General features: G+C 45.3%; 1 protein-coding gene across 1 annotated transcript in view; it reads right to left on the bottom strand.

Moving 5' to 3' along the window:
* Positions 1–2,971, bottom strand: part of LOC149469949 (uncharacterized) — a 29,487-nt gene extending 26,516 nt beyond the window's left edge. The window contains exon 1 of the mRNA XM_089668146.1: positions 2,844–2,971. The gene's annotated coding sequence lies outside the window, so the exon portion shown is untranslated. The remainder of the gene's footprint in view (positions 1–2,843) is intronic.
* Positions 2,972–19,400: the final 16,429 nt, after the last annotated feature.

Below are 19,400 nucleotides of genomic sequence, written 5' to 3'. Positions count from 1 at the left end.
ATAGAGTTTTTCACTTTGCAATATATACACGTTTTACTCAATGCCATCCCTTGCCTCCACTCCTATCTAGGTGAGAAAGGCATGTCTTGCTTCAATTAAGGGTCAGTTGCAAGAACCCAGAAAAGACAGGCAGCTCCCAATGATGCAGAAAGAAAAGATGTGGCGGTGGGACCCAGCTGGTAGTAGCAGATAACAGGACAATGCTGCATTCGCTGGCAGGTAACCCCACCTAACATGTAAGAGAGGATGAAAGGGAAAAACCAAGGGGGGCAGGTTTGAAGTTCCCCTCTATGGGCTTGTACACATTAGGGGTTTAGCTGCATTTTTACTGTCCCAACTGCTCCCCCTTCAGCTGCAGAGGCAGCAGCTGAGGGTGCACACATGATGGGGCACTTTGCTTTGTGGCAGGAATCTTTACCCCCGTCACTTTTAGCAGGCACTATGGTGTGTGAGCAATTCAAGTAAATGGGGCTACTATGCAACTGCCCTGCAGCTGTGTATAATGCACTCGGTTGTAGCTTGGTAGTGCTGAGATCAAGGGGTTAGAGTGGTGGTGAGAAGGTCACAGCCTGTCAAATGCTCCCTGAAGAGCGATCTGACTGCAGATAGCTCCAAAGAGACCAAAGCATTTTTAAATGACAAACATGTTATACTTACCTGCTGTGTGTAGTGGTTTTGCACAAAGCAGCCCAGATCCTCCTCTTCTCCAGTCGCCTGCTGATGTTCCTGGCCCCTCCCTCCTGTCGGGTGCTCCCACATCAAGCAGCTTGCTATGGGGGCACCCGAACGTGCTCACTCCCCAGCCACTGCTCCGTGTGTCCATTCACACATGGAGTCATGGCTTGGCCTCACCCTCTCTCTTCCCACTTGCTCACTGGCTGCGATTGACAAAATAGAATGAAGGTTAAAAACCTTCAGCCTTTACAATCACTTTAAGAGCCAGTTCACACGATAAGTCCTTATGCAAACTAGGCTCTGAAAAAAAAACCCCACCACCTTTAGGAACATTTGACAATTTTTTCTGCCTTCAAAATGCCCTCTATGACAGCCTAGGTGTCCATGCACACATAGGTGTTTATAGGCAGAAAAAAAACCCCACTGCTAGTGCGTTCATTGCTGCAACTAAATGTGTATAAAGGTGCATTACCGTTAGGAGCATTAGCGCCTGAGCATTAATTCACTACAATGGTCAGAATAAATTAATATTCTGTCCAATGAAATTAATTTAAAGTGGAGCTCCACCCAAAAGGGGAAGCTCCGCTTAAAGGGCTGGTCCCCTGCTCTCTGTTAAGGATTGGCACCTTTGGGGAGCAGGTACCCACTCCCAGTTCCGCATCGATCGCCTAGGCCAGGGGTAGGCAACCTGCGGCTCCCTAGCTGTTGTGGAACTACATTTCCCATGAGGCACTGCAACATTACAAAACTGACAGTTACAGCTATCACTTGCAAAGGCATGATGGAACTTGTAGTCCAGCAACAGCTGGAGAGCCGCAGGTTGCCTACCCCTGGCCTATAGGAAGCAGAAGATGTCTTCTGGGACATGTGACATGTACTAGAAGACTATGGACCATTCACAAATGGCAGCGCTACTACCGCATGCGCAGTGGGCACCTGGGTGTGAAGCTTCAAGCTGTCAAGGCCAGGTGCCCACACAGAAGATGCCGGTGCCGGGAACACAGGGCAGCCAGTGAAAGGGGCTTCGGGGGGTGGGAACACCACGGGATCGAGGGACAGCTGTGTGTCCCTTTTTGAAAAAAAGTCAGCAGCTACAGTTGTTGTAGCTGCTGACATTTTTTTTAATTTGCACAGGAACTCTGCTTTAAGTGCTTGAACATGTCTAAACGCATTTACAAATGCAGCCTTAGACATGGTTTTGACGCTGCTTTTCTCTGACCAGAAGAAAGGTGTTCAGGAGAGCTGGAAAAACGCCCAGGGGTACATTTCCAGGCATATACCCCACACCACACATGAACATGATGCCTCTGATAGTCACACACTAACATGAATTGTTAACAGCATCCCAAATGCATCCTGTGAATGCAGCATGCTTGCAGCCACCAAACCACAGGGCATCGCAGAAGCATGCAGTGGTGCAGCGTGATTTGTAAACATAGCATCTTCACTCCTTTTTGTGCGTTCCCAGCAGGTTGAACTGAACAGGCTGTCAAACCTGAAATGTGCAAAAATGAACTTGTTCTAGTTGGAACCGGCCCTTATGCTGGATGCACCTGTGTATTGTGCCAGCTCACATGCGTTGCACTAGGCCACCTCATTCATTTCAATAGGCTGCCTACAGCATGTAAAGGGCACTAAAGAATAAATGTCATTCTGGTATTGTTTCCATCTCCTTTCAATGTACAATTTCCCATGTACAATGTTGATCTACCAGCTGTCATCTGGATTAAAGGGAAGAGTAGTGCATGATGTCTATGTACCTCCAGAATGCCATAGTGATCAGTAGTGCAGAGGAGAATATGGCACACAATAAACATTCTACATGTTTACATGGCAGGATTATCAATAGAAGCCCCTTCCAGCCACCGTCCCCTGCCTCCCCCCTCCATCCAGCATTGTCATTGATCACCAGTGATCAGAGAACATTCAGGGCTCTCATCTGTGCCCCCTGATGACTAGATGGCAGGGCAGGCAGTCCTGTACACCCAGCACACCCAACCATCAATAGGCTGCCAGCACTGACAGCTCAGCTTCTGACTCTGTACAGACAATGTCGCCTGCACGGCCTGCCGAATTCCTCCACACCCCGCTCTAACCCCGGAACATTGTCCTAGACACAACGACATGAAATACTACCACATCCAATCCTACCGGGAGCTGTAATCTACCTCTTTTATAAGCAGAAAATTGGACCTGGCCGGAAGTACAGCAACAATGGTGGTGATGAGACGAGCGTTCCAAGCCTCGTCTTCAATCTGCCCAGGTATAGGGGTTGCGACAAGGAGCCCCGCAAGGGCTACTGGGGGCTGTAGTTCTTTATGGCACGCTAGTCTGTGGTAACGTGTTACAGCCTACCACACACAGAGAACACGTTGTCCATTCCAAGCCTCGTTCTGGATAGCAGGATTTGCTGATAGCCAAGCCTCGTTCTGAATAGCTGGCTTCCTTGATAGCCAAGCCTCGTTCTGAATAGCTAGTTTACTTGATAGCCAAGCCTCGTTCTGAAGAGCTGCTACTTCCAAGTCTCTGTGGATTACAGGGTTTACAGACACCCAAGCCTCTTTTTGGTTGGCTGATCTCAGAGCAATTATTGTTTGGTCAGTGCTAATATTAATGGTCAATAGGAAAACACTTATTTCTTGTGTAGAATAAAAACCAACACAATATGAACTCCTAGGCAAGGACGGTACACAAATAAGCAGCCTCTCAGTGGCAGGGCTAGGGTTGCTACTTCATCCCTTTAAAACCGAACACATAATAATTACACAGGTTCTGTGGCTGATTAAAGTGGTCATTAAACTCAGTGCATTATCTGCATTAAATTGGCCTCAGAACCTGTGTTTAGTTTTAAATGGATGAGCTGGCAACCCTAGGCTGGGCCTTGACACCGAGAGGCCACATATTTTCGGACCCGATGTAAACAAACACTACAAGCTACCTGTGATTGGGAGCTTTCCAATCATGTGACCTTCGTGACAGCCAGGCTGTCCCTAAACCCGCCTCCCGCCAGTGCCAGGGGCTTAAAGGAGAAGGATGGCAAAATTTTTTGGGGCTGTGCTTCTGTGGATCACAGGAATGCAGTTTGTTCAGCACTCCCGTGACCCGTTTTCAGCCAACAGTAGGCTAAAATCCACTATTGGCTGATGTCACTCAGTCGTCCAGGCTCTGGAAAGATCCTGGCTTTGTAGTCGGGATCCATTGATAAACAAACATAGGGTTAATATTGTAAATGGGTTAAAAGACAGAGAAGACCTGGCAGAGTGAGTTCTCCTAGTCCCTTAAAACAGTCTTTGTCGACCAGGGTGCTTTCAGGTTTCTTCAGGGGTTCCTTGAAAAAATGCCTAAAAATTGCCCAAAAATTGTATACATGCCATCTGGTATACTCAAATGGACCTAGTACACCACTGCAGTCAGTTCCAGTTTTCATGTGAAGGAAAAAATGGTAGAACGTGCTGCATTATGCTCATGATGGGATCCATAGTGAGTACAACCAGAAAAGATAGGTAATCTCAACACATACTGATCTCTCTGCTTCTGCTCCCTCTATTCCTCTCAAAACACTGGAAAACGCTTTGCATGCATTTCTGATGATGAAAAAAGGCTCTGGACAGCATCTGGACATGGAACAGTTAAAAAACACTACTAAATTCAAATGCTTATAAATGCGGTTAACCGCTTTTACACACGTTTACAAGCATTTGGCGTTTGAAACGCCGGTAAAATCTACTCCTGAATGCACGTTTGGTGTGTTCAAAAAAAGACTGTAAACTCAACTGCCTGTAAACGACTGTAAACAACTATGTGTACATGGACACATAGGAAAACATTAAGGAGAGTTCAGGGGCTGCTGAAAAAAATGCATAAAAGCTCCTGAACGTTAGTTTATCAGCTGCAGTGTACATGAGCCCTAACTCTCCTGATGTGCAGTAAGCAATGAGAAATCATCTCTTTAGCAGGGGATGACTGACAACTCATGGGGCCCCCAGGCAATAGGGGATCATGGGGCCCCTGTGTCCTTGCCCAAACTCAAAAAAGCCTATGAAAAAGGTACCAGGGGCATCTCATGGGGTCCCCTACTGACCCCGGGCCCTCGGGCAGTGCCCGAGTTTCCAAATGGTCAGTCCGCCCCTACTCTTCAGATAAGATATTTACCAACATTTTTCAATGCATTTGCACATTTTTCAGTATGGCAGCTTAGTTACCATTGACTTATACTGCATCATCCCATGACTACAGCATTGTTGTGTGTATTGTAATTGCTTTAGGAATAGGCTGTGCACTTTGCAAGTGCAGTTTCTCCAGAGCTTAGTAAATGAGGGTAAGCTCTGCTGACTTCCATCATCCAATCATGTGCAAGAAAACATGTTCTTTTGGGGTTTTTTTTAATTTTCCTTGTATGTGCTTGGTTATTCTTTACAAAGTGAAGCTTCACCTCGTTTACTAAGCTCTGGAGCAACCACACTTGCAGAGTACAACTGCACTTGCAAAGGGCATAGTCTATTTGCCTTTAGTAAGTCAACCCCAATGTGTGGCATCTTTACAGTGCAAGAGAATTCCTTTCTATGTATATAAAAAAATGGAGCAAAATATCCCTCACAACCCAAAAACCTTCACTATAAAATGATAATAAAGTCCAAAGTAGTAAGATCTTCCACCATTATCCACATGCACCTCCAAATTATCCAAGTGTTCCATTGTCTCCATGCACCAATATCTTACTGATAACTGATCACCAGGTGATACTCATGCGTACACCTCCCATGAACAATATATGCTCGCCTCTAGACCAAACCCTGATGACTAATCATGGGTCACATGCGCTTGTGCCCCCTTCACGGGCTGCAAACAGGATAGCTCCAGATTCACTCCACCACAAGTGGCTCCCACTGTTCCATGGATCCTTCACTCACATAGGAAATGTTATTTCTTTCATGAAAGAAGAATAGGGACTGATAGTGCTCTCCATACAGTAAAAATATTTATTCAGTATTTAAAATGACACTCTCAAGTCAGTGCACACACAGTGCTATATACTGTGCATATCAAACACAGGCAGGTATCTGTCTCACCACCTCCACTGCTGATATCAAGCAGTCCACTGGCTATCCCCACTCCACTCCTATATGTGTTACGCCCAATCAACTGCCTTCCTCATTAGGGCCAGAGCAGTCCAGCAGGCAGTTCTTATATACTCTCCAAGCACAACAACCACCAGTGAACTGGAAGTGAGCCGTTGTAGACTTGTGTCAGAAAAGTACACTGCAAGGCCCCCATGTGAGCTGAAATGACACTGCAAAGGACGATCAAACTGAATCTAACCCCAGCACAAGAAATACAGCCCCACTTCCCACTCCCATAGACAAAATACAGTCATAAAATCTAAATCTCCAAACAAAAAAACAAAAATAAACACTCCATTCTCCAGCGACTTCACATAAGCCAGTACAGGCACAATATATTGCACATGAGCAGTAAACAATCACTTTTATACTCTAATCCTTAGTCATCCAAATTGTCAATCCTGCCACTTGAATGATAGAGCTGCACATTATTAAACACATAATAGGTTACACTATTACATAATAAAAACAAAAATATCATATTTTCCATATAAAATGAACATTCACTAAAAAGTCTTAACAGCAACGGAACCCCATCTACCCCTTATACGATCAAACAACAGGAACTGTCATGCATCACTGATTACACAGTTGAGGTTAAAATCAATATTTAAACCTCCCAGATATAAAACTTTGGTTTCATAAATCCAGTACGATTCACGATGACTCATCTGCCTAATATAGTGACCACCCCTTCAGTGTTTGGTATGCTCTATTATTATTATTATTATTATTATACAGTATTTATAAAGCGCCGATAGTTCGCTCAGCGTTGTACGTTACAAAGGGGGACAGAACATGTGACAGAACAATAACAATACAATGCAAAACATGAGGGGATTGAGGGCCCTGCTCTTTCGAGCTTACAACCTAGGAGGGAGGGGATGGTGGCACAGGAGGAGATAGCTGTGGGGAATGGAGTGGTAGGAAGAGTGGAGGAGGTCGGCAAGTTAGCAGGGGGTGGGGTAGGCTTCCCTGAAGAGATGGGTTTTCAGGGTGCGCCTAAAGGAGAGGAGAGTAGGTGATAATCTGATGGGTTGGGGCAAGGAGTTCCAGAGGATGGGTGACACCCTGGAGAAGTCCTGGAGGCGGGCATGGGAGGAGGAGACCAGGGAACTAGAGAGAAGGAGGTCTTGTGAGGAGCGGAGTGTGCGTGCTGGGTGGTACTTGGATATTAGATCGGTGATATAGTTCGGTTCAGTATGGTGGACGGCTTTGTACGTCAGTGTTAGGATTTTGAATTTGATCCGTTGCGCAATCGGAAGCCAGTGGAGGGATTGGCAGAGGGGGGTGGCGGAGATGGAGCGGTTGGAAAGGTGAATGAGTCTGGCTGCCGTATTCAGGATTGACTGAAGCGGGGATAGCCAGCGGCGAGGCAGGCCAGTAAGGAGGGAGTTGCAGTAATCGAGTCGTGATATGATGAGGGAGTGGATGAGCTGTTTAGTGGTTTCTGGGGTTAGGAACGTGCGTATTTTGGCGATGTTGCGGAGGTGGAGTCTGCACGAGCTTGTTAAAGATTGGACTTGGGGCTGGAAGGATAGGTTGGAGTCCAGAATGACACCAAGTACTCTGGTCTGCGGGGCGGGTTTGATGGTTGTGTTGTTGGACGTGATGGAGAAGTCAATGGGGGGTGGTGTCCAGGCTGGGGGGAAGACAAGAAACTCGGTCTTGGAGAGGTTCAATTTAAGGAAGTGGAGCGACATCCAGTCAGATATGTCGCTCAATAGGTGTGTGATTCGGGCAGAGACTGAGGGGGTGAGGTGGGGGGTTGAGAGATAGATTTGTGTGTCGTCGGCATAGAGGTGGTAGTTGAAGCCGTGAGAGTGTATGAGTTGGCCAAGGGAGGAGGTGTAGATGGAGAAGAGAAGGGGCCCGAGGATGGAGCCTTGAGGGACCCCAACAGAGAGGGGGAGTGAGGGGGAGGTGGTAGCATTATAGGTAACGCTGAAAGAGCATTGTGACAGGTAGGATGAGAGCCAGGAGAGAGCAGAATCTCTGAGGCCGAGGGAGTGTAGTTTTTTGAGGAGGAGGGGGTGGATGACTGTGTCGAAGGCTGCAGAGAGGTCAAGGAGTAGGAGCACTGAATAGTGGCCAATAGCTTTGGCCGTTAGCAGGTCGTTGGAGAGTTTGAGTAAGGCAGTTTTGGTGGAGTGTAGGGGACGGAAGCCGGACTGTAGGGGGTCGAGGAGGGGAAAGTGCCGGAGGAGAGGGAGAGATTAAAGATGTGGGTGAGGGAGCGTAGGATAGAGGGGGAGGGAGGTCGTAGGAGTTGTGAGTGGATAGGGTCGAGGGGGCAGGTGGTGAGGTGGGCATCAGAGAGGATCTGGGAGACTTCCTCGATGCTAGTAAGGTCAAAGGTGTGAAGTGTTGGGGGGGCTTCAGTATGAGGAATGAAGGGTGGGGTGGAAGTGGAGGTCAGAGCAGTGGTGGGGCCGTGGGAGAGAGGTGATGAGGGGGTAGCTGAGTGAGGGGGAACGGGGTTGGAGGGAGTTTGAGCAGCGACGAAGTCCGTGTGGGTTATGTCGAGGGAGAGGGGGGATGAGGGGGTAGCTGTGTGAGAGGGGACAGGTTGAGAGGGCGTGTGAGTTGCGGCGATGTCCTTGCGAATTGTGTCAATCTTGTTTTTGAAGTGATTGGCAATCTCAAGGGCAGTGAGTGAGGTGCTGGGTGGAGGTGGGGGTGGCGAGAGTAGAGAGTTGAAGGTGGAGAAGAGTCGGTGAGGATTGGAGGAGAGGGCCTTGATGAGGGTCAGGAAGTAGGCTTGTTTGGCTGACATTTTTTTTCCTACTCATCTTTTCTGACTGTTTTTCACTAGTTTTGCATTTGGCTAGGGTCAGTGTCACTACTGGTAGCGTGAGGCCATACCTGGACCCTACAGAGGTTGCAAAGGCAGTCCAACTTCTCCAGAATAGCACATCAATATGTGCCATTGTCAGAAGGTTTGCTATGTATCCCAGCACAGTCTCAAGAGCATGGAGAAGATTCCAGGAGACAGGTAGTTACTCTAGAAGAGCTGGACAGGACCGTAGAAGGTCCTTAACCCATCAGCAGGACTGGTATCTGCTCTTTTGTGCAAGGAGGAACAGGATAAGCACTGCCAGAGGCCTACAAAATGACCTCCAGCAGGCCACTGGTGTGAATGTCTCTGACCAAACAATCAGAAACAGACATTGTGAGGGTGGCCTGAGGGCCTGACGTCCTCTAGTGGGTCCACTGGCGCCCTTCACTTTTCACAGATGAGAGCAGGTTCACCCTGAGCACATGTGACAGACGTGAAAGGGTCTGGAGAAGCCTTGGAGAATGTTTTGCTGCCTGTAACAACGTTCAGCATGACCGTTTTGGTGGTGGGTTAGTGATGGTCTGGGAAGGCCTATCCATGGAGGGACGCACAGACCTCAACAGTCTAGACAATGGCACCCTGACTGCCATTAGGTATCAGGATGAAATTCTTGGACCCACTGTCAGAAGAATCTATGCTGGTGCAGTGGGTCCTAGGTTCCTCCTGGTGCATGACAATGCCCGGCCTCATGTGGCGAGAGTATGCAGGCAGTTCCTGGAGGATGAAGGAATTGATACCATTGAATGGCCCCCACGCTCGCCTGACCTAAATCCATTACAAAACCTCTGGGATATCATGTTTGAGTCCATCGGACACCACCAGGTTGCACCTCAGTCTATCAGCTCAGTGATGTCCTGGTCCAGATCTGGGAGGAAATACTACAGGACACCATCCGTCGTCTTATTAGGAGCATGCCCTGACATTGTCAGGTATGCATACAAGCAAATGGGGGCCATACAAACTACTGAGTACCATTTTGAGTTGCTGCAATGAAATATCAGCAAAATGGACTAGCCTGCTGCATCTTTTTTCACTTTGATTTTCAGGATGTCATTGAATTCAGTCCTCTGTAGGTTGATAGTATTCATTTTCATCAAACAATGGGCATCCTTACATTCCTAAACACATTACCCAGTCCATATCAGTATAGATATCCAGCATGATATTTTTCCCCATTGAGAGCTGATGTTTTCAAAGCATATATATACATGTAGAGCACTGCATAAATTGACAGCGCTATACAGTGGGGCAAAAAAGTATTTAGTCAGCCACCAATTGTGCAAGTTCTCCCACTTAAAAAGATGAGAGAGACCTGTAATTGGCATCATAGGTAGACCTCAACTATGAGAGACAAAATGAGAAAAAAAATCCAGACAATCACATTGGCTGATTTGGAAAGAATTTATTTGCAAATTATGGTGGAAAATAAGTATTTGGTCGCCTACAAACAAGCAAGATTTCTGGCTCTCACAGACCTGTACCTTCTTCTTTAAGAGGCTCCTCTGTCCTGCACTCATTACCTGTATCAATGACACCTGTTTGAACTTGTTATCAGTATAAAAGACACCTGTGCACAACCTCAAACAGTCACACTCCAAACTCCACTATGGTGAAGACCAAAGAACTGTCGAAGGACACCAGAAACAAAACATCATGCTTTGGGGCTGTTTCTCCACAAAGGGACCAGGAAGACTGATCCATGTACAGGACAGAATGAATGGGGCCATGTATCGTGAGATTTTGAGTGCAAACCACCTTCCATCAGCAAGGGCATTGAAGATGAAACGTGGCTGGATCTTCCAACATGACAATGATCCCAAACATACCACCTGGGCAACGAAGGAGTGGCTTCGTAAGAAGCATTTCAAGGTCCTAGATCTCAACCCCATAGAAAACCTTTGGAGAGAGTTGAAAGTCCATGTTGCCCAGTGACAGCCCCAAAACATCACTGCTCTAGAGGAGATCTGCATGGAGGAATGGGCCAACATACCAGCAACAGTGTGTGCCAACCTTGTGAAGACTTACAGGAAACGTTTGACCTCTGTCATTGCCAACAAAGGATATATAACTAAGTATTGAGATGAACTTTTGATATTGACCAAATACTTATTTTCCACCATAATTTGCAAATAAATTCTTTCCAAATCAGCCAATGTGATTGTCTGGATTCTTTTTCTCATTTTGTCTCTCATAGTTGAGGTCTACCTATGATGCCAATTACAGGCCTCTCTCATCTTTTTAAGTGGGAGAACTTGCACAATTGGTGGCTGACTAAATATTTTTTTGCCCCACTGTATAAGTACCTGTAATAAATAAATAATAATTTTCAGAAATTATAAAACATGCTGAAGTCTTAGAATTTTGGCTCATAAGCTGTCTATCAGCAATGTGTATTGGCTATTTTCTTCTGCTGAGCTATTTAGGACTGCATATCTGTTAATTCTCTTAATTGCTCAAGCTTGGAAGGTGACAGTTTTATTAGAGTCTACAGACTGGAATGGGGGATTGACCTAATGGAGAAGTCTGTGTGTCTGATCAATGGATTGATAAGAAAGTCCTGACATTAGTTAACAGTTGTTTATTGTGCCAGATAGCTTCATGGAGAATGTAAGAAGGGAACTAATGCTGCTATTGACCACCATGTGTGACAAACTGTCATGGCTGCAATCTGAACCACATGACATCCATGCCCTTTCACCCAGCTCTGTGATGGCTCAGTTCACATTACCATTACACCCCCCTTAAAGTAGACAGTGTTAGAAAGTCCCGAAAAAAACCCCAGTCAGTGACAAGATCTGCAGATTGATCCCTTGCAGATATGAAAAGGCGAAGGGGTATCTGTGCAATGGTCACTGGCAGAGAGAACAGGATAACAAAAGATATTCTCCAACAGAAGCCTTTGGGTAGGTAAAAAAAACCATCTGCATGCAATGTCTACATTGTATTAGGGAGAATGTTGGGCTTGCCACCTGCTCACCAGACCCCTGGGGTATGATTCAACCGCAATCTGCTTTAGAAGACCAAACTTCCATAGAGTAAAGTGGCTCAAGGTTGCCTCCTGACAAGTGATCCAGACTATGGGTGATAACACCTGCAGAGTGCTCAGCAGCGGCCAACCCGATTTCTGCAGCCCCAGAAACACTGAAAGTCGCCCGTAGTGCTAGGTTAAGATGAATTACCAAGCACGATTACTGTACTGGATGTTGGAACTGTCACCTATTCTTGTAAGGGAGGAAAGAAAGACATGCTGCCCTCTGTCAGCCTCCAAATCCCCATGCCAACAGTCCCAAACACAGTGTCACTCTGAACGTGGGACTACAGGTCCCAAGATCATCTGCATCTTTGACACACTTCCCACACTGTCATCAGGAAATTATGTGTTTACTCTGTGCTGAACACTAGAGGGGAAGAAAGGGAATCTCATTCTGTGCAATTGATGTCCCTGAATTGCAGAATGTGCCAGCCTGAACCTGGCTACATTGTAAAGCACTGTTCATACTCTTGGCACTATATAAATTCTGTACAATATTAATAACCCACCGTAGGTCAGTTTCAGTGAAGTTGAACATATTCAACTTCTATATCTCTGTGCCAGTATTTCCTGTGAGTGCTCACAAAACAAAAAAGACATTTTCTGAAAGGGAAAATCATGATTCATTTTTTTCATGTTTTTAAACTCTGTCCCATATTAGTTTCACCAATTAGCTAAATGTTTCCTAAACCCACAGTTATCAGTGTTTCAAGTAGCAGTAATGCAATACCTATCAGTGCAGATCAGTGTTAACTCTACCTATGAGCTGTGGAGCATTGGATGGCAGAAATAAATAATGCATATATAACCTTTATTTAACATGAAACAGCTTGTTCTTTTTTTTAATGAATGCGTCATAGGATTGATCCCGGATAATCTATTGCAACCAAGACAACTTTAGTTTTAGTTATGCATTGATTGAGGCTGTAAATGTTTGATGATCCTAGTCCAAGGTATAATAATCCACTGCTATAATAAGTAGTGTTGGCTGTATCTTAAAGCTATGTAATCAATATCTTGGTCTAAGCTGTGCCAAACAGGGATTATATGGTAACAGTGAGAACTAGAAAATATATGCGTATTTTTTTTTTACTACTCAGAGTAGTTTTAATTCGACTTGTGGGTCTGGTTTCTCTCACTTGATACTGTGCAGTCTTCATAAAGACATTTATTTTATTTATGTTATTTTATGACACATATTTATATAACTTGAGTTAACTTGCAAAGTTCAGTATCATGGCAAACAAATGCATTCCAGTTTAGGCTATGGTTACACCAAAATGAATTACATGGAGTAATATAGATGTGCGTTGGCATGAACTTTGCATGAACGTATGAATTGGTCAAAATGACATGCAGATCTAAACACTAAAAAATGCAGCAAACAGGTCTTTTTACCAATGCTTTGCAATGCTCAAAAGTGGAACTGAAGTTATACTGTAAGAAACAGCAAGCAGGCCAACTTTTATTGCAGAAGAGCCGTGCACAGTCTCTTCTGCAATAAAATGCCTCTAGGACTATTGGAAGTATGAAACCTTTAATTCCGCTATAATTTGAGCAAGTTCTATTGCAGGCAATGCAGTTGATTTACTTATGGCACTTAGGCTGTTCACTTTGAAAGGGAATTTTCACCTAGTTTATTGAATAAGGTGAAGCTCTACTGACTTTCATCTTCCTACACTATCCAAAACTTTAATCTGACTCTGCTGCCAAGGCTTCTTTTAAAATGTGTTCCTTTAAAAGCCATAATGTACTTTGTAATATTATTATTATTATTATTATACAGTATTTATATAGCGCCAACAGTTTGCTCAGCGCTGTACATTATAATGGGAGACAGTACACGAGACAGCACAATACAGTAACAATACAATACATGAGGGGTTTGAGGGCCCTGCTCCTTGGAGCTTACAATCTAGGAGGGAGGGGAGAGTAGTACAGGAGGGAATAGCTGTGGGGGATGGAGTGGTGGGAAGAGCGGAGGAGATGGGCAATTATTAGGTGAGGGCGGGGTAGGCTTCTCTGAAGAGATGGGTTTTCAGGGTGCGCCTAAAGGTGAGGAGGGTAGGTGATAGTCTTATGGATTGGGGTAGTGAGTTCCAGAGGATGGGGGAAGCCCTAGAGAAGTCCTGGAGACGGGCATGGGAGGAGGAGACCAGGGAACTAGAGAGTAGGAGGTCTTGTGAGGAGCGGAGAGTGCGTTTTGGGTGGTAGATGGATATCAGGTCGGTGATGTAGTTTGGGGCAGTGTTATGAACAGCTTTGTACGTCAATGTTAATAATTTGAATTTTATGCGTTGGGCAATCGGAAGCCAGTGGAGGGATTGGCAGAGGGGGGTGGCGGATAGGGAGCGGTTAGTAAGGTGGATGAGTCTGGCCGCAGAATTCAGGATAGACTGAAGCGGGGATAGCCTGTGTTGAGGTAGGCCGGCAAGGAGAGAGTTACAGTAGTCAAGTCGTAATATAATGAGGGAGTGAATGAGTTGCTTTGTAGTTTCTGGAGTTAGGAACGTGTGTATTTTGGAGATGTTGCGGAAGTGGAGTCTGCATGAATTTGTCAGTGATTGGACCTGGGGCTGGAAAGACAGATTGTAGTCTAGAATGACACCTAGTACTCTGGCTTGCGGGGTGGGGCTGATGGTGGCATTGTTGGTTGTGATGAAGAGGTAAGGGGGGGAGGGAGCGAGCTGGGGGGAAAACCAGGAGCTCGGTTTTGGCAAGGTTTAATTTGAGGAAGTGGAGTGACATCCAGTCTGATATGTCACTCAGTAGGTGTGTGATTCGGGCGGAGACTGAAGGGGTGAGGCGGGGAGTAGAGAGATAGATTTGAGTGTCATCGGCATAGAGATGGTAGTTGAAGCCATGGGAGTGTATCAGTTGACCAAGGGAAGAGGTGTAGATGGAGAAGAGAAGGGGCCCGCGGACAGAACCTTGGGGGACCCCAACAGAGAGGGGGAGTGAGGGGGAGGTGGCAGCATTATAGGTAACACTGAAGGAGCGTTGTGATAGATAGGAAGAGAGCCAGGAGAGAGCGGAGTGTCTGAGGCCAAAAGAGTATAGTTTTTTGAGGAGGATCGAGTGGTCGACCGTGTCGAAAATCGCAGAGAGGTCGGGGAATAGTAGCACTGAGTAGTGGCCATTGGCTTTGGTGGTTAGCAGGTCGTTGGTGAGTTTGAGTAGGGCAGTTTCGGTGGAGTGTAGGGGACAGAAGCCAGATTGTAGGGGATCAAGGAGGTTCTTGTCGGTGAGGTGGGAGCTTAGGCGATTATAGGCTAAGCACTCAAGGAGTTTGGATGTAAATGGCAGCAGGGAGATGGGTCTAAGGTTGTTTAGGTTGGTGGGATCCAGGGAAGGTTTTTTAGGTATGAGAGTGATGTGCGCGTGCTTCAGAGGGGAGGGGAATGCGCCAGTAAGAAGGAAGAGATTAAAAATGTGGGTGAGGGAGCGTAGGATGGAGGAGGTGGGTGATCGTAGGAGTTGTGTGGGGGCAGGGTCAAGGGGGCAGGTGGTAAGGCGAGCTTCAGAGAAGACCTTAGTGACCTCTTCAGTGGTAGCAGGGTCGAAGGAATGGAGTGTTGAGGGGGTTTTAGTGTGAGGAATGTTGGGCAGGGTGGAGGTCTGGACAGTGGCGAGGTCAAAGGAGAGGAGTGTTGAGGGGGTTTTCGTGTGAGGGATGCTAGGTGGGAAGGAAGTCTGAGCAGTGGTGATGTCCCTGCGAATTGCGTCGATCTTGCTTTGGAAGTGGTTAGCAATCTCATGGGCGGTGAGTGAGGTACTGGGTGGAGGTGGGGGCGGAGAGAGCAGGGATTTGAAAGTGGAGAAGAGCCGGCGAGGACTGGAGGAGAGGGTATTGATGAGGGTTACAAAGTAGGCTTGCTTGGCAGCGTGGAGGGAGGAAGTGTAGCTGAGGAAGGCGGATTTATATTTGGTGAACATTTGATGGGATCTGGTTTTGCGCCATAGTCACTCTAGCGCACGACTGCGTCGCTTGAGATTTTTGGTGTGGTCATTCTGCCAGGGTTGAAGCGGTCGGGGTCTAATGTTTCATTTGGTTAGGGGTGCTAGTGAGTCAAGAGCGGCTGACAGCGAGTTGTTATAAACAGTAGTGGCCAGGTAGTGACGTTTGGAGGGGTAGGTGTAAGAAGACAAGGAGACGGAGAGGGCGATGAGGTTGTGGTCAGAGAGGGGAAAAGGGGTGTTTGTGAGGTTGTGGGGGGTGCAGAGATGTGAGAAAACAAGGTCCAGGGTGTTCCCGTCGGAGTGAGTGGTGGACTGTATGCACTGTGCGAGTGCAAAAGAAGAGGTTAGGTGGAGGAGTTGGGATGTAGCCGGGTTATTTATGTTGATAGGGATGTTGAAGTCTCCAAGGATGATGGTGGGTAGCTCGGAGGAGAGAAAGAAGTATTATGTTTAAGTATAACAAAACATATAGATTAAAAATTAAATATGCACTCACATATTTAAGACTGGTTCATACAAGATGCTTTCCAGTCCCTTTTTAAAACCACATCTAGACTGCATGCACAGTGTTTGCCATGTATTCAAATAGCCCTAGTTCACACCAGTGTGCTCAGTTCCAGTGCTTTCAATAAATGTTTATCCAGAACCAGGGGCGGACTGACAACTCATGGGGCCCCCGGGCAATAAGGGATCATGGGGCCCCTGTGTCCTTGCCCAAACTCAAAAAAACCTATGAAAAAGGTACCAGGGGCATCACATGGGGCCCCCTACTGACCCCGGGCCCTTGGTCAGTGCCCCAGTTTCCAAATGATCAGTCCGCCCCTGTCCAGAACACATCAAAATGTGTTTAACCCCATTAGAATATAAGGGAATGCACATTATCATAATGAAAAGAAAGATTTTTCTAGTGTAAAAAAAAAAACTGGAATGCATTAAAAACACATCAAAAATGCATGGGAATGCATATGCAAAAACGCATCTGGAATGCTGAAAAATGCTCTCTCTTTACAGAGACTTTAAAAATATCTTTTTATTTTTAATTTTGCTCTATTAAGTGTCATCAAATAATATTGGTTTGTCACTGTCCTATTTAATACTTTTACATAATAAATGAACTAATTAATTTTGTGTACCCATCAAAAATATGCTCATAATTCATTATTTTAGGTCATTTTCTGTTTTCTTAGCTTGATCTTTTAAACATTTTTTTTTATTAAAGTATACTGTATGTAAAACCTCACTGTGTAAAACAACCCATCTAGTTTAAAATAGAAATGAAAGGCAAAACAATTGTGTATAGATTACAAAAAACATTGTAAATACCTTTTATCCCTTTTTTTTTTATAAGTGATTACATTCCCTCTATTCTCAGCTACATAGCTGCATAAGAGCTGGTAGAGGAGAAACAGCAGTACACTAATCTTCCCAGTGAAAAGCTGTACAGGGAGGGGGGTGTCAGGACAGGTCTGCTCACTGGAGGAGAGCACACTGGGTTTTATTAACTAAAGATGGAGAGTGCAAAATCAGGCTTACTTCTGCATAGAAACCAATCAGCTTCTGACCTAACTTGTTCAATTAAAGTGTTACTAAACCCAGGACCCTGCATTCACTATATCTGGTCTCCCACAGTACACAGGGCATGGAAGTTCAATTATTTTAGTAAATATAAACTGCTAAACAACTTTTCTCATCAGCAGTATATAGCAGTCTTGTGACTTCATTCAGTGTCCAGTTTTGACCTCTGTCTGGACTGTGCTAATTGACCCTGTGCTGATCACATGCAATGTCCCAAAAAAAACACTCTAACAATACAAATCAAACTGAGCATGTGCAAAGTGTCTCCACACTATATGTCTTATTAGAAGATAAGAGAGGGACACTGGAAGGGGAGGATCAGGTAAGTCAGGATCAAACAGCATTTGTACACAATGCAGGGGATTAACCCCGTAGGTTCCACAGTGAATATAACAAGCATGCTTTACTGCATATACAGACTGATTTTACTGCTGTGCGCTTAGTAACACCTTACACTTTGGCAATAAAACCTGGAAACTGATTGGTTTCTATGCAGAAGTGAGTCTGATTTTGCACTCTCCAGCTTTAATAAATTAACCCCACAGCACAGATAGAGAACTAACCACAGTCTGCACTCCTGCTTAGTGTGGTCAGTTTTTTTTAATAGGAAAGCAGAGAGACCGGCAGGCACACCAGGGATTTCACACAAAAGAAGCATTACAAAGAGAACAGGATCCCTCTTCATACAAGTACATGGTACAGCAGACACATCAGGAATATGAAATGTTGGGTTTACATATTCTTTAACTTTACTCCTTGGTGTAGACATACAGGGATTTAAAAAAGATAAAAGTTAATCAAGATTAGCTTACTGTAAAAGCACATTTTCTAACATGGGCTATAAACTAGTAGAATTTTGCTAGAAATTTTTGTTTTAAGAACGTTTGATTTTCTTATCAGTAGTAGGGTGAAATTGGAAAATTTTTCTCAAATTTCTCACAGTGTGTGTGGTTTTCTTTCAGGAAATGACATTCACTTCAAAATCAAATGTTAAAAGCAAAGAAAGGTTTGAAGTACTTTAGAATAACATTCTTTTAGCTGTCAAATGTACAAAGAATTTTTTAATTAATATTTATACAAATATTTGTTCAAAAATCTACTGGTGTATACTCAGTTTAAGAGGAATCATTCCACCTCACTATTATCTCTGTATATACAGTAAACCTGCATACTGTTCTTTTTATGTAAGTGGATCACACTTTTAGGACTATCACTGACCAAAAACCAATATGTAGGCAGGCCTAATGAGGGTACCCAGTTCAGAAGTAACCTCCTCACAGACTTGGTAAACACTTGGGTTGGTTTACTTAAGGCAAATAGACGTGAAAGCAGGTTAAAATTAGGTAAGTGCTGTTCTGGCTGGGAGGGTAGGGGTTAAGGTTCTCATGGTCCTTTGGCAAGATTCTTGAGTCCAATCCACTGCACCTGAGAGTATAAATTGGGACAGTGGGCTGGGATCGGGAGAGAGCGTGGGTGGCCGATGGCCTGTACCCTTGGCCTTTGTCTAGAGTCTGGAGGATCTGCTGTCAGAGAAGGCTGCTTCCCTTCCCCAGCCCTGGCCCTCTGCCCAGAAGCCTGAAGATAAAGCCGCCTGGAAAAGGTGTAAAGATTGTAAATCGTAAGAACTTGAGGTTGGCCCCGAAGAGACCAACCTCTGGAACTTGCCTCTGCTGGATGACGCAACTACATGGACTCACTTCTGCAGGTATACCGGGACAGCACATAGCCTGGTTAAATTAGGGACTAGGGACTTAGGAAAAGGAACTGTTTTGTTGAAGTTCTGTTGGACTTTGTAATATCGCACTTTATTCAGTAAAACGTTAAACTTTGCCTTTTGCCTGGTCTGAATTTACTCAAAGGGGTGTACTGCAAGTACACTGCACAATTTTACACTTAGTCTACAGCTCAGGTCACAAACACATGCTGTATGAAGAGTTAACATGTGAGAGTCACCCTAATGCATGTCACACATATGGTTGCCAAGAGCAACAAAGGTACAGTCAGCAAGCAGCTTGTCCATGGAGTATACCTGTTGTAGGTGGAATTGCCTCTTGCCGTGAGGGAGAATATGTCGGCACTCCCTATGACTTCCTTCCATTCTGACTCCCATAGCAATAAGAGTGGAACTGAACTCCAGAGGTCTCCATCCTGTAAAGAGGTACTTAAATTCAAGAGGTACAGTCAAGTGCACAATAGGGCC

Source organism: Staurois parvus, unplaced genomic scaffold (genome assembly GCF_062004578.1).
Source record: "Staurois parvus isolate SC_StPar_1 unplaced genomic scaffold, SC_StPar_1.0 ptg000056l, whole genome shotgun sequence".
NCBI classification, from domain to species: domain Eukaryota; kingdom Metazoa; phylum Chordata; class Amphibia; order Anura; family Ranidae; genus Staurois; species Staurois parvus.
This window is presented reverse-complemented; position numbering and strand designations above follow the sequence as displayed.